Below are 13,565 nucleotides of genomic sequence, written 5' to 3'. Positions count from 1 at the left end.
AGGGGAAGCTCTCTGCCTCGGCAGAGCGCACCCGGGGCTGCCCGGGGTTTTGGGAGCCGTTGGGCCAGGGAGCAGAGCTGGCCTGGCTGCTCGTGCCAAGGAAGGAGGGGGCCCCGACGAAGCCGCCAAAGCAGGCTGGGGCGGGAGGGGCCAGGCCAGCTGGGGCTGGAGCTAGTGTGACATCACCGGGCGGCCCGCCTCTGTCTGGGGCTGAGGGGAGGCCCTGAGCCTTTCTGGGGCCTGGGGGATCCTCTTGCACTGGTGGGTGGAGAGAAGTGCCTGCAGCCAACCAGGGTCAGGCTGTGCTCACAGTTTCCTCCGGCAGCATGTAAAGGCTCCACAAAGGAGTTGGGAGTTCAAATGAGGCTGCCGCAGACGGCCTGAGGATGGACCCCGCGCCCTAAGCAGTGCCGCCTGAGCTCCGGACCTGCAGAGCATGGCACTGGGGCAGCTGCCGGCCCCCGCGAGAGAAGGCAGGTCGTGAGCCACCCGGCGGGACCCCGGGCCAGCCCCCGCCCCATCCCTGGCCGGAGCCCCCGCTGTGGAGGCAGAGCGGAGCGAGCAGAGGCCAGTGAGGCAGGGCTGCTCTGCGGCCGGTCCAGCCTGCGACTCAGGGAGGCCATGGCCAGGCTGCCCCGCTGACGGCCGAGGTTAAGCATGTGAGAGCTGCCCCGGGAGCCAGGCAGGAGGGAAGAGGTAAGAGCCCGACTGTGGCACCGAGGGACGGGGGCGAGAGGCAGCAGCTGGCTCCGGGTCTCTGGGCTCAAGAACACTGACCCCTCCAGCCGGGGAACGCGATGCTCGCAGCTGGGCCCTCCTGCTTTCGCTTGGAGCCAAACAAGGCATCTGCTGGGACGGGACCTGTGGACACCTGGGTAGAGGGTGGAGTTCTGGGGGTGTGAGGTCATGGCTGGGGTTTCGAGGGCTCCATCAGTAAGCCCCACTCTCCTTCAGACAAAGAGCCTTTGGGGTGAAGGCAGGCGGCTCCTGGGCAGGGCTCCGCAGCCGGGGTGTGTGCGCGAGCATAAGCTTGTGTGGACGGGTGCCCTTGAGGGGCCAGCGGGCCGATGGAGTCACGGACGCAGGGCTAGCCCGAGGACTCCGGAAGTTGTCTTTCAGTTTTGGGTTCCTATGCACCCTGGCTGGAGACTCTGCTGAGGCAAAAGCAAAAGCAAACACTGTCCTGCGAGAGCCGGGAGCCCTCGTTCAGAAAGTTCCCTGGCACTGAGCAGCCTGTACTCATGCCCTCAGCCGGGGAGGAGAGGAGCAGAGGGGTCCAGAGCCAGGAGGGACACATCAGCCAGAGGTTCCTGCCGCTGTGACTCGGGGCACAGCGCTGCCCTGGTTTCCCGGCGGGTCCGAGGACGTCTGGTCCCTCCTCGCACAGGACGGGACGGGATGGGACGGGACGGAGCCCCAGGTCTCCAGCAGGCTGTACGTGGCCTGGCCAGGACACAGGGAAGGATGAGGCTTCCCCGGCACCCGGCAGGGGGACGGTACAGGCTCTGCATTCTGAGTCCCTTGAAAGCACTCGTTAGATAACATTTCCAAACAGAAATTCTTCACTGATCCCTCCCTTCTCCTCCTGTGATATGTGTGTCACGGGTCAGCTATTGCCTCTGCTGTGGGATTACGAGAGCTCCCAGAGGGCAGTTCGGTTACTTAGAAAAGGATCCCCTTTCACCGGGGCTCTGAGGAAAGTTGAGAATGCCACTTCCGAAGCCGGCCAAATGCTCCCCACATGTATTTTTCCAAATTGAGACAGAGTGAGTAGTACGCACAAGCTAGGCTCAAATCCTAGCTCTTCTACGTATGAGCTAAGCGACGCTTGCAGATCATTTAGCCTCTCTAAGCCTGTTTCCTTACCTGTAAAATGGGATAACAGTAATGCCCATCTCTTGGTAACAACTAACACTTACATTGCACTTACCAAGAGGTAGAGTCCTCACAACCACCTTATAACACAGGTACTGTTAGTCATCACCATTTCACATGTGAGGAAACTGAGGCACAGAGGTTAAGTGTTGTGCCCAAGGCCACATGGTTGGTAAATGCCAGCACCAGCACTTGAACCCAGCACTCTGAACCACGCTCCGTTGCTTTCTAGGAGGAGCGCATGGGATCATGACCGGGAAGGCCTTAGCACGGTACCTGGTGTGTGGCAAAGCCTCAGAAAACATTAGTCACTGAGTATTATGAGCCATAACAATCAGAATTGCAGAGAGAGAAGAGCAGAGACCCAGATTCCCTATCCTGGATACATTCTGCTGGGGTTGTCAGGAAATCCCACCAGGCTGAGCCAGTGCTATGACCACTACTGCCACCCACGCTGGGGATCCTCCCAGGAGCCCGAGGAGGGGGGCTTTATGTCTGGGGCAACTGCAGCACATCCAGATCCTAGAAGTCCACACGAAGGAGGAGTGCAGGTGCACCGACAAAAGGACCTCGGGTGCATCTGATACCAGCCTTACAGTAAAAACATCCTACCCCTCACACAGCACTACTCCCCTGCCTGCTGGTCCGCTCACCAGAACCAGCAGGGAGGAAAGCAAGCTACCACCGTGCTGCAGGAGGTCCACAAAGCGGAAGGACCAATGCCAGGCCTGTCCTGGGGTTGCAGAGGGTGAGGCAGGGACCCCTCCCCCAAACCCCACCCCCATCACCCAAGTCTGGCCACAAGATAAATGGCCAAGTCTGGTGGATTTCATACCAGCCAACACTGATGCATCTTAGCCCCAGACAGTAGCTTCTCTCCTGTGGCCCCAGAGGTCCCTGAACTCTTGGAAGCATTTGGAAAGGCTGACATTAAATATATGCTTCTCTAGCACAAGGCCTCTGGGGCTGCGGAGGCTGCAGGTTTCCTGGCTCCACCCGGGAACCACGGTGGCTCACTATGCTCTCCGGGCAGCCCGGGCCAAGCAGAGACTCTGACTGACCTCACAGGCCTGCCTAACACAAATTAGTTTAATTATTATTCAGTAAAGGCAGACAAAAATGTGTGAAGCACATGGCCCAGGAAGGGACTGCACGGTACTCCTGCACTTTCATGGGCAGAGCAGCTAAGCCATTTCTCCATCACACAGTGATTTATTAAGTACCACTGTGCTAAGTAAGCCACATGGAGTATCTCACTTCATCCTCGCTACAACCTTAGGAGGCAGGTTCCAGTTTTAGCAGCACATTTTACAGATGAGAAAACAAAGGCTCAGAGAAGTTAAGCAACCTGCCCAAGGTCACACCGTTGGTGATTCTGTGGGATGTGAACGCTAGTCAGTATGGCTCCAAAGTCCACGCCTTTCCCTGCCTCACTCCAATGCCCTGTTCAAGGTGTCTCGCAGTCAAGTCTGTTTCGGTTGGTGTCCTAGAGACGCCGCACCATCCCATCTGAAAGCCACGTGCTTACCCGCTTATGCCATAGAAGCCTACCTCTGAGACAGTACAGGCCTCACCGCCACCCCTCTTACAACCAAGCCTCAGCACAGCTACACAGCACGCCTGCGGTAGCACAGTCAATGAGAGGTGGAACTGGATTCCAAGCCAGGCTGTCTTAGCTCAGAACTCTGCGCAGCTGGTGCTCTGTACGGCTGCCGCCCCCGGCAGCTCCATGGAACTCTGCACCAGCTCAGTGGGGCAGAGCCTCGGGCCAGCAGTCATCTATGTGCCTGAGATACCACTGGTGTGTCTCCCACGTTCCTAACTTGGAGACTCCAAGGGCTGCAGTACCTGAGCTCAGGTCTTCAAGGCCTACACCGGCCACACTTGAGCAATTCCGGAGAAGAGATCCGGGAGCCGCAACTGGCAGCTACAGCAGAACAAACAGAACAGGCAGCAGCCCCGCCCAAGGCAAGTACATTCAGCTTCTGGCCTCTCTCTGAGTCACAGCCCACTTTGTCCAAACTGGTCTCAATTGACAGCAGTCAGATGGGGGAGGCGTTCTGCTTCACGACGCCCACAGCCCAGTGGGAAGAGGGAGAAGGTGAATCTAATAATCACACAAACGCACAACAGTGGGAGACCCGTAAGGAGGAGGCGTGTGGCACTAAGAGGGAACTGTGAGATGCGTGGCGCTGTCCCCATTTTACAGAAGAGGGAACTGAGGGCCAGCGGGTGCAGCACCTCTGCCAAGGTCTCTCCACTAGCGGGCCAAAAAGCAAGGATCCAAGTCCAGATCTGGGCCCATTCCACCCCAGCCCACTGCCATCCCGGACAAACACACTGCAGGAATCTCAAGAATGAATCAATCCATTGAATAGCATTTCTTTTCTGCGAATTTATGTGAAACACCCCAAATAGAAGGGTTATTCAGCCACTAGCAGCTAGGAGTTTGTGGTGATAGATGGGTCACATCAGAACCACATTCTGAGGGTAGTTTCTATGACAAAACCACATTCCGACACAACGACCATAAGCCGTATGACTGACTTAATAACAGCCCTGGGAGGGGAGTTAAAATGTTACAGTGTCCCGTTCCACGTACACATCAGTTTTAAGACACATTCTGATCACAGACATGTTAACGTGCTGGGTGGGGGGAGCCAGGCCTCTCACAATCAAGCTATTGTATTAGGTGGATTCTCTGGTGAAACCAGCCTGTCTTAGGGCCAGCAGCCCCAGAGCCTCTGCCTCCCGCTGCTGCCTAGTCCTCCAGAAAGGCATGCCCAAGACCACCTCAGAAAAGCCCAGAATGAACTCTGTTCTTATCTCTGAGAGATGCCTGAGGACCCACCCAGCTCCAGGAACGACCGAAGTCCTGCCCAAGATGGACCCACCCCAGCCCCCATGAGGGAAAGGTGGGATCTCTCAGTCACTGCTAGACCTCCAATACCCACTAAGGACAGGGAGAGAAAGGCTCTGAATGAATGAACGAAGGAGGGAAGGAAGGAGGGAGGGAGGGAGCCTCAGACCCAGACACTGTGGCCCCCGGAGGGCAGGCACCTACCTTGCTCCTGCTCTATCTCCAGCCCCCAGCAGAGTAGCTGGCACAGAGGAAATGCTCAGGAAATATGTTCAATGAATGAAGTCCCTGAATTCCTATTTAGTAACCCAGGTGCCATCCTAGCTCTTGGGTATTCAGAGGGGGAACCGCCCTGACCTCGCTTTTAAGAAGCTTGCAGTCTGGGGTAGAGAACCAGACATGCTGTATCTTGGGGGCTGTGATGGAAGCAGCCCCAGCTGCTTCTGGGAGCTGGAGGAGGGAGAAGGGAGGGGGCCCTCCCTGTGAACAGCCAGCTTCACTGAGAAGGTCAACTTAGCAAGGAAGGCAGGCGTGCATCAGGCAGGACACAGGGAAGGTGACGAGGCAAAAAGAACAGCACGTGCAGATGCAGGGAGGCATGACAACACAGGCTCTGTCTTTCAGCAGGACACCGACAAGACCAGATGTGTGTCTTAGAGAGATAGGCCTGGAGCTGCAAGCAGCGCAGAGTGCAGGGGAGAGAGCAGCTGAGGGCAGGGAGGCCAGGGTAAGAAGGCTGGCTATGGAATCCACAAACCTGGTTCCAAGCCTAGCTCCACCACTTGGTAGCTCTGAGGCCTGGGCAAGACTTCATCCTTACCTCTGTTTCTTCATCTGTGAAATGGGGATAATCATAGCCCCTGCCTTACAGAATTGCTGGGATCAGTGAGGCAGGCACAAAATGGTTGTCCCAGTGCTCAGGGGATAGGCCCTGCCAACAGGCTGAGGTGGCCATGGTGCCAACCACTCAGCCTGGCTCAGAAGAGCAGCTCCAGGCAAGGTCCGGATTTCCCAGGAAGCTGCCCTGGGACAGTGCTGTCCACCCAGTCCCTAGCTGTTCTCTCCCGTCTGAGGCTCCCCCAGTTCCAGGGCTCCAGAGCACAGGAGGCACTGCCGGAAATGCAGCAGCCAACGCAGGAGCCGGGCTCAGAAATGGCTTCTGCAGACTCTCCTGCCTCTGCTCTGTTGGCTGAGGCTCCTGGCACGGAGGGCTCAGTGCACAGGCTTTGGGACCACCTCAAAATGGTTCCCAAATAATGTACCGTGGAAAAGGAACAGCAGCACCCTCGTCCCCCTGGCAAAGGCAACCAGCTCCCGCCGCCTAACCACATCCCCTCTTGCCCCATAAGCTCACAGTATGACCACAAACCAGCCTCCTCCATGAACTCAGCCCTGCCCTGGAGCCAGCAACACACCAGTGGCAGGAGCATCAGGCAGATTCGACCCTCCACTGCCACTCTTCCAGGCAAATCCGTCTGATCCTACCTACCTGCTGCTCTGGTTCACGCCTGTGTTCCCAGAACCCACGACAGGGCTGGACCCAGGATGCAGCAATACACAATGGCGGGCTGGCTGGGAAGGCTAAGTGGATGGAAGGCTGGCTGGCTGGACAAACGGCTCATTCGAAGGTCTTATTAGAGTTGAACTGGCAGGGTCTGGGAATCAGCTCCAGACTCCCTGGGTACCCACACTGACTTTTGGTGGGGATGACTCACAGAATCCTAGGCTGGGAAGGGATGGCAGTTGGAGATGTGGCTATTCCCTCCCTGGCCTCCAGGCTGGCTGTGAATCACCAGGACAAGTGATGCACAGTTCCTTCTCCAGGGTTTCTAAGGTGAGGACACCACTGCTCATCCTAGATGTCCATTTTGGGGTCTCACCACTTGGATAATCAAGAACTGTTTCTAGCATCCAACAAGACTCACCCTTGTGCTGACCTGAAAGCTATTTCTACTTTGTCAGTCAAGAGTGACTAAGAAGTAATCTGCATCTTGGCCATTAAGCAAACCGACAGGCACCTTTTACTCATACTGGTTGGAGAGATTCTCTTGATGGAGGTGAGGACATGGACCTTGAAGTCGACAGCTGAATCCCAGTCCCGATATTTACTCCAAGGGACCTTAGGCAAGTGACCTAACCTTTCTGGACCTGGGTTTCCTCTACTGCAAATACAGATAATAATACCTTTCTCCTAGGTAAGGAGACCAAATAGTTTGTTACTCAATCAGGACACTTTTGAGAATAAAACAGGGTGCTGTCAATAATTAATAAGATAATAGGTCTTAACTGGGGCCAACCAGCATGCATGGTCCCCTATTCATAGGGTTGTAAGCGCCAATGAGATAGAGCGTGGCTGAGCACACAGTAAGTTCACAACAAACAAATGGTAGCTGTTATTATCTATCCTATTGGTCATGTGGTCAGCTAGGCCCTCTAGGGCCATTTCTTCTGGAATTTTCCTTTATCTGGATCCCTCCCTCATCCTGGATTACCAATTGGTTTGGTACCACCTAACTGCACATCATACATCTCAACCAGCTTTGGCAGGAAAAACTGTTTGTCAACTTCAAAGTTTTGATTTTTTCTTTCTGTCCTGATGTTGGTTTAACATCACGATTCATGCTCGGTTCCATCAAACTCACTCAAGTGCAGCTCAAGTTCCTAGCTTCCTGTCAGGGGCCCGTCGGGCACACTGGGGTCAGGTGGCAGTTCCAGATTCCCTTGCTGCCTTGAAAGGGGCCCAGGCCTCCTGCAGTGCCTCTGGCCTGGACTCATACCTGGCTTTCATCTGTGATCACAGAATGATGGGGCAGGGCTGACTGGGGAGGGAGGGATGGGCTCTGTGAGCCCCCAGACAGGACTACAACGTGGACTAATGATGAAACACCATCCTGGGAGCTGGATTTAATTCAGGGCCAGCAGTCCCGGGGGTTGCAAGAGCTCTCCTGTTCTCCCCCTGCTTTGGAGCGGGGGCAGTTGTCAGAGAACAATCTCCTTTGAGTTTTCCTGTCACTTCCATACATGCAGCATGGTATATATCCTGGGGTTCTGTTACCAACTGCTACTTAGTTAAGCTGGTAACTTTGGGCAAAATGACTCATGGACTTTGAATCTCAATAGTTTGCTCACTTGCAATGGGGACAACTGTCAGCTCTGCCGTTAGCCTTAAAAGCATCTTTGTGGGAATCAGAATATTGCTGTGATTTAAATATACAAAACTACAAAGACTGTGAATGTGACTTGTGCTCCCTAGGGTTGCATAGCGCACAGCCTGGGCCACCACGCAGGGCAACCCTGACATAACGGCTTCCCTCCCAGGGCTGTTGGGAGGATGAAGTGAGATAATGTTTATAAAGTGCTTGAATCATGGTGATAATTGGTTGTAGTTACTATTTTTTTCAGTATTTGAAATTTTCTTATTCCTACCCTTTGGGGTGAGAACTCACAAGATGACCCCGGGAAAGCAGCTTCTGCCACAGGGCAGGACACACAGCTCTGTCTTATGAAAACGATTCTTCCCACAAAGTGGCCCCTCACCTGGGCTGCGGGGCTGCAGTGCTGAGAGGGACATGGACAGGCGGTGTGGGGTCCCACCACAGCAGGCCAAACAGGGACACCTAGAGCTGCCCACTGGAGACTGGGTGGGACCCAGACCCTGGGGAAGTGGCCTCCCAGTGTGCAGAGCCCATTATATGGCTCAGTCGCACCAGCCCCAGTTGTGGGGAGGGAAACCCGTGCAAAATGGAAACTCCTCACAATACAATGTGGAAAAGCAATTTCAAGAATCATTTTCATTTTCACTTTGAAGCCAAGGAAAACAGTTGGATTTGCTTTTCTTTGTTGGTCATAGGAAGAAACTGAGGAGCACCTCTTTGATTGGAGTTGAGTTCTTCTCCAGGCCTAAGATGGCTGGAATGCTGGGGAGTTGTTTCTCTTGGGATGCAATTAGTTGAGGAAATATCAAGAGAGCAAAAGTAAACAAACTCATTACTGTCCATTAAGAACTGCCAAACTTGCAAAAAACTGAGGAGGGGGTTGGAACCTTTAAGGAAAATAAATTACGCCAAGGCCAAAGGCAGCACAAAGAGCACAGCCCTTGGTGTCAGGCTGACCCCAGCTCTAGGCTGAGTCGGCTCTGGCTCTTGTCTGCCATGTGCTCCTGGGCAAGTCACTTAGCCTGTCTGGGTTTTGGTGCCCCCATTTATAAACTGGGGGGAATACCAACCTTGCTGGATTCCCTGGGACAGTGTATGTCAGGCACCTAGCACAGTGCCCTGTTCCTTCCCTTCCTTCTTGTAACCCGATTGGCTCCAAGTCACTCCCGCCAAGCCCAGACCCCACAGAAATGTGACAGTAAGACCCAAAATCATGTGGCTTCATGACTGGTCCCACCAGCAGCAATGCAACCTTGAGCACATTACCTGACACCCTCTTGAGCTTCAGTTTCCTCACCCTCAAAATGGGCATAATACTACTAACCGGCCCTGAAGGTCGTGGTGATTACATAGATAATGCGTATGTATAGGGCCTCGTGAACCTAAAAAGCTGTACGAGTGTTAACCGTCAAGTTTCGTTCTCTTTTTAATTGAACAGCTACAAGAAATGCTCTTTAAAGATTGCACAGTTTCTGATTGCGTTTGCACGTCTGGTGCCTCCCCGCTCTGTGCCCAGCGCTGTGTGAGATGCTAGGGACCCCATGACAGCCAGGACTAGTCCAACCAGCGGGCTCCTTCAGGGTGGGAGGTGAGGCTAGACAGAACTCCTGGGCAGGCCCAGCTCTGTGACATGGAACAAGGCCCTCGGCTGTCAAATGGGAGAGTTAGTCCTGGTATCTCCTCGGGGCGGGTGGTAGGATCAAGGAGATGGTACATGTGCTGGACACACTGCCGGAATGTGGTCAGCACTCCTCACCACCAGTCAGCTTTGCTGGTGCTCTCATGCTGCTATCATGCCATCCCCACCTCTGGCTTTGGAAGCACTTCCACAGTCCTTAGCTACTGTGCAAGGTGGGTTGGATCACCCCACTTCACAGAAGAGGCTCAACCTTCAGGATCTCAAGCCCAAGGGCACAGAACTTTGCCTGGGAAGCTGTGAGAGCCCACACTTGGGAAGGGACAGAACTCAGTGGTAAACAGTGCCACCATGCCAGGTCTCGAGGCCTGAAGCCAAGTTGCCTTCCTGGTCCTGTGGCAGTAACTTGGCCAAGGTGGAGCCCTCGCCGGCATCCGCAATCAGCATCACAGCAGCATGGAGAGGCAGGTGAGCGGCCTGTGGGAAGGCAGCGCCGGCAGGCCCGCCCAGGCCAGGAGGGGGACTCCTCCCCATTGGTGTGGGTTGGGTGTGGCCGCCGGCTCAGGAGCAGCTAAAAGTGCGCTGGAAACCAGGCAAACGGTCACAAACTCAGCAAGGTTTACACTAACGTCACCGCAGCCCTAACCTCATAGTCTGACCCGCACCAGAGGCTCCAAACACCTTTCTCTGCCTGGCCTGAAAGGCCTGAGCTGGCCTTCGGAACCAAGCTGGGGCTTCCTCATTCAAGTGGAAAGCAGCTCAGCGTGGCCCTGGAGAGCACGGGGTCTGTTCTGTAACTTCCTGCTGTCCAGGCTGCCCACCAGAGAAGCCCCCAGAGGGGTCTGGGGAAGACAAAACCTTCAGGTTCTGTGGCATGGTTGTTATTTTAGGGTAAATTAATGTGAAAACAGAAAGTCTTGATGCTAATACCTTATTACTAGAAACCAGATTAAGAACATTTCTGTGTAGTCATTAAGAGTTTGAAGGTTTGAGTACATCAGGCCAGGGCTGAGTCCTGGTTCTGCCACCTTCTAGCTGTGTGATTTTAGGCAAGTCACTTAGCCTCGCTGAGTCTCAGCTTCCTCATCCGCAAAATGGAGGGAACTCCCTGGCGGTCCAGTGGTTAAGACTCTGTGCTTCCACTGCACAGGGTGTGGGTTCGATCCCTGGTCGGGGAACTAACATCCCACATGCTGCGCATGGTGGCCAAACAAACAAACAAACAAAAAACAAATAACAGCAACAAAAAACTAAAACGGAAATAACAACAGTATCTACCAAGAAGCCATTGTGAGAATTCAATAAAGTAGAAAAAACCCTTGCAAAATGTTGAGTGCAGGGTCAGGTACACAGTGGGCACTCACTAAGTGGATGTTAGGGATGGTAGTAATAAATGTAATACACGCCCACGCCCTCAGGCAGTCACTTGCCTGGGGCTCCCCGGCCCCGCCTGCTACACCCCTTCTCGTAGCACTCCCCACTTCACGGCAACTGTTGGTGGCTGTGTCTTTTCATTCAGTCCATAAATATTCACTGAGCTCCTACATATTCCAGGCCCTGTGCTAGGCACTATGGGTGAGGAGTGACCAAAACAGACAAGCCCCCTGCCCTCACGGAGCTTCCTCTCTCGGGGGTTGGAAGGGAGACACTACATGCCTGATGGTGACAAGGACTCTGGAGGGGGAAGGTGGCGAGGTCACAATTTTAAGTAAGCAGGAAGGCCTCACTGGGAAGGTGATATTTCAGCAAAGACCTGAAAGCGGGGGGGCGGGGGGGGGGTGTGCAACACGGAAGGGGCCGAGAGTGTTCTAGGCCAGGTCAAGTGCAAAGGCCCCACGCCATCGGTGCGCTTGAGGAACGCCCAGGAAGCCAGCATGGCTGGAGCAAGTGCGAGATGAGGTCAGGGAGGGAGTGGGGCCAGAGCGGGGGGCCTTAGAGACCCATAGCTTCTTCTCCAAGACGAGGAGTCACCAGAGGATTTTGAGTAGAAGAGTGACCTGATTTGACTTTTTTACAAGGTTCACTCTGGCTGCTGGGCTGAGGAGATGCTGTAATGGGCAAGTGCAGGAGCAGGGAGAGCAGTCAGGTCCAGGCGAGAGGTGAAGGTGGGCTGTACCAGGGGAGGTGGGGAGAAGCAGTAGGATCCTGGGAACAGTCCCAGGATATTGCTATTATAATTTGGTGGTGAATTAGATGTGGGGTATGACGGGAAGAAAGGAGTCAAGGATGACTTCAAGTTTGTTGGCCTGAGCAATCAGAAGAACAGAGTTGCCACTTGCTAACGCAGGAAAAACTGGGATGAACAGGCTGGGATGGAGATGTGGGGAACCCCAGGAGTTCATTTCCGGATGAGTTACGGTTGAGATGCGTGGCAGCAGTGGCAGCAGTAGTAGTTGAGCAGAAATGTCGAAGAGGCAGTTGGATATATGAGTCTGGACTCAGGGTGAGGCCCAGGCTAGAATGGATGAGATCACCAAGGTACAGAAGATGTCTGAGGACTGAGCTCTGCCCAACCCCTCCCCGCCCAGGACAGGGTTGGGGATGAACCAGCAAAGGAGACTGAGGAGTAGCCAGTGAGACAGGAAGAAAGGGTGGTGTTTGGGGAAGGAAGTCCAAGGAGGGAGTGATCTGCCGTGTCCCCCGGGTGCTGAGAGGCAAAGTATCAGTGAGGACCAGGAACTGGCCATCTGGTCTGGCAAGTGAGGCCCCTGGCGATCCTGTCTAGGACACTTGGAACGGAGGGGACGGGGCCAGGCCTGATGGGAACGGGCTCAAGAGAGAACAGGAGGAGACAGACTTTCTGGAAACAGTGGGCGTGGGCAACTCTTCAGAGGGTTTTGCTAAAAAGGGGAGCACAGCAATGGAACAGTAGCTGGAGAAGGGATGTGAGGTCAAGAGAGGATTTTCTTTAAGTTGAAAGAAATAACAGCATGACTGTAGAAAAAATGTGATCATGCCGGAGAGCTGGGGGAGAGCTGCTGGAGCCATGTCCTTGAGTAGGCGAGAGGAGCGATCTATGCACGCCTGTCCCCTCCCTCTTGGCCTGGCTCACTCCTACTCAACACTCCAGGGTCAGCATAAAGGTCACTTTCTCAGAGAAGCTTTCCTGGCCCCTCTGGTTAGGTCAGGTCCCTGTTCTACCCTTCCACTGCATACGCTACTTCTGCCTCACGGCACTTAGGGGCTGTGTAACGATGGGTAAGCCCCGTGAGGGCAGGGGCTGGCCCTGTCCCGTTTGCAGCTGCCTCTCCAGCAGCCAGCACACCGTCTGGCATACCACAGATGCTCAATGGATATCTGGGGAAGGAACAAGTGGTCAGAATAGAACTGAAACAAATCTGGAGACACATGTCTGTTTTCTGCTCCCACCTGGCTTAATCGTGTTGCAGTGATGGGGACCGTGCAGTTACTGGCTGCTGGAAATATCTGGATTTAGAAGAGTTGTTTGCTCCTGTTTGGGCTCTGTAGCTTGGCTAACACACAGGCCAAAGCCACACGACTAGACACGTCCTTCCATTGACACTGTTCATTACAAACTGAACACATCCACACTATGTCTAGCAAATCATTCATTTAACAAATATTGCAGAAAGCTTGCTTAGTGCAGCATCCTGGGGATACAGGATGGAAACAGACACAGCACCGGCCTTTATGGAGCGTAGATCCATGAAGAGATCACACAGAATTCAGATTCATCTCAACGGTGATGGGTGTTACAAAGGGCACGTCCAGGGGGAGGCTAAATGGTCTGAGGAGTGTGAGGCAGAGGAGGAGGGAGATAGGACAACCCTTCCTCTGCCTCCCCCCCCCCAGCTTCAAGCTGCCCTCGTGTGGTTCTCAGGCTCCAGGAGCGGCGGGGCCTCGGCCTGCTGCCTTCAGATGCCCAGTCCCCTCCTGTTTCCTTCCTACCTCTGCCGGGCCTGCCTGTCTCCTTCTGTGGCTCCCGGAAGGGCTGCTTCCTGAAGCTGTGTTTTTGGAAACATCTGCCCGATGAGAAGGCTGAGCTCACTTATGGCACAGGCCGCTGGCAGTGACAGAA

The 13,565-nt window shown here is 54.4% G+C and overlaps 1 protein-coding gene across 6 annotated transcripts in view; it reads right to left on the bottom strand.

Moving 5' to 3' along the window:
• The window catches only part of RALGPS1 (Ral GEF with PH domain and SH3 binding motif 1), a 281,611-nt gene that overhangs the window by 91,416 nt on the left and 176,630 nt on the right, over nt 1–13,565 (bottom strand). The window lies entirely within an intron of this gene.

The sequence above is a fragment of the Phocoena phocoena genome, chromosome 6, assembly GCF_963924675.1.
Source record: "Phocoena phocoena chromosome 6, mPhoPho1.1, whole genome shotgun sequence".
NCBI lineage: Eukaryota > Metazoa > Chordata > Mammalia > Artiodactyla > Phocoenidae > Phocoena > Phocoena phocoena.
Note: the sequence above shows the minus strand (reverse complement) of the source record. Positions and strands in the feature narration are given on the sequence as shown.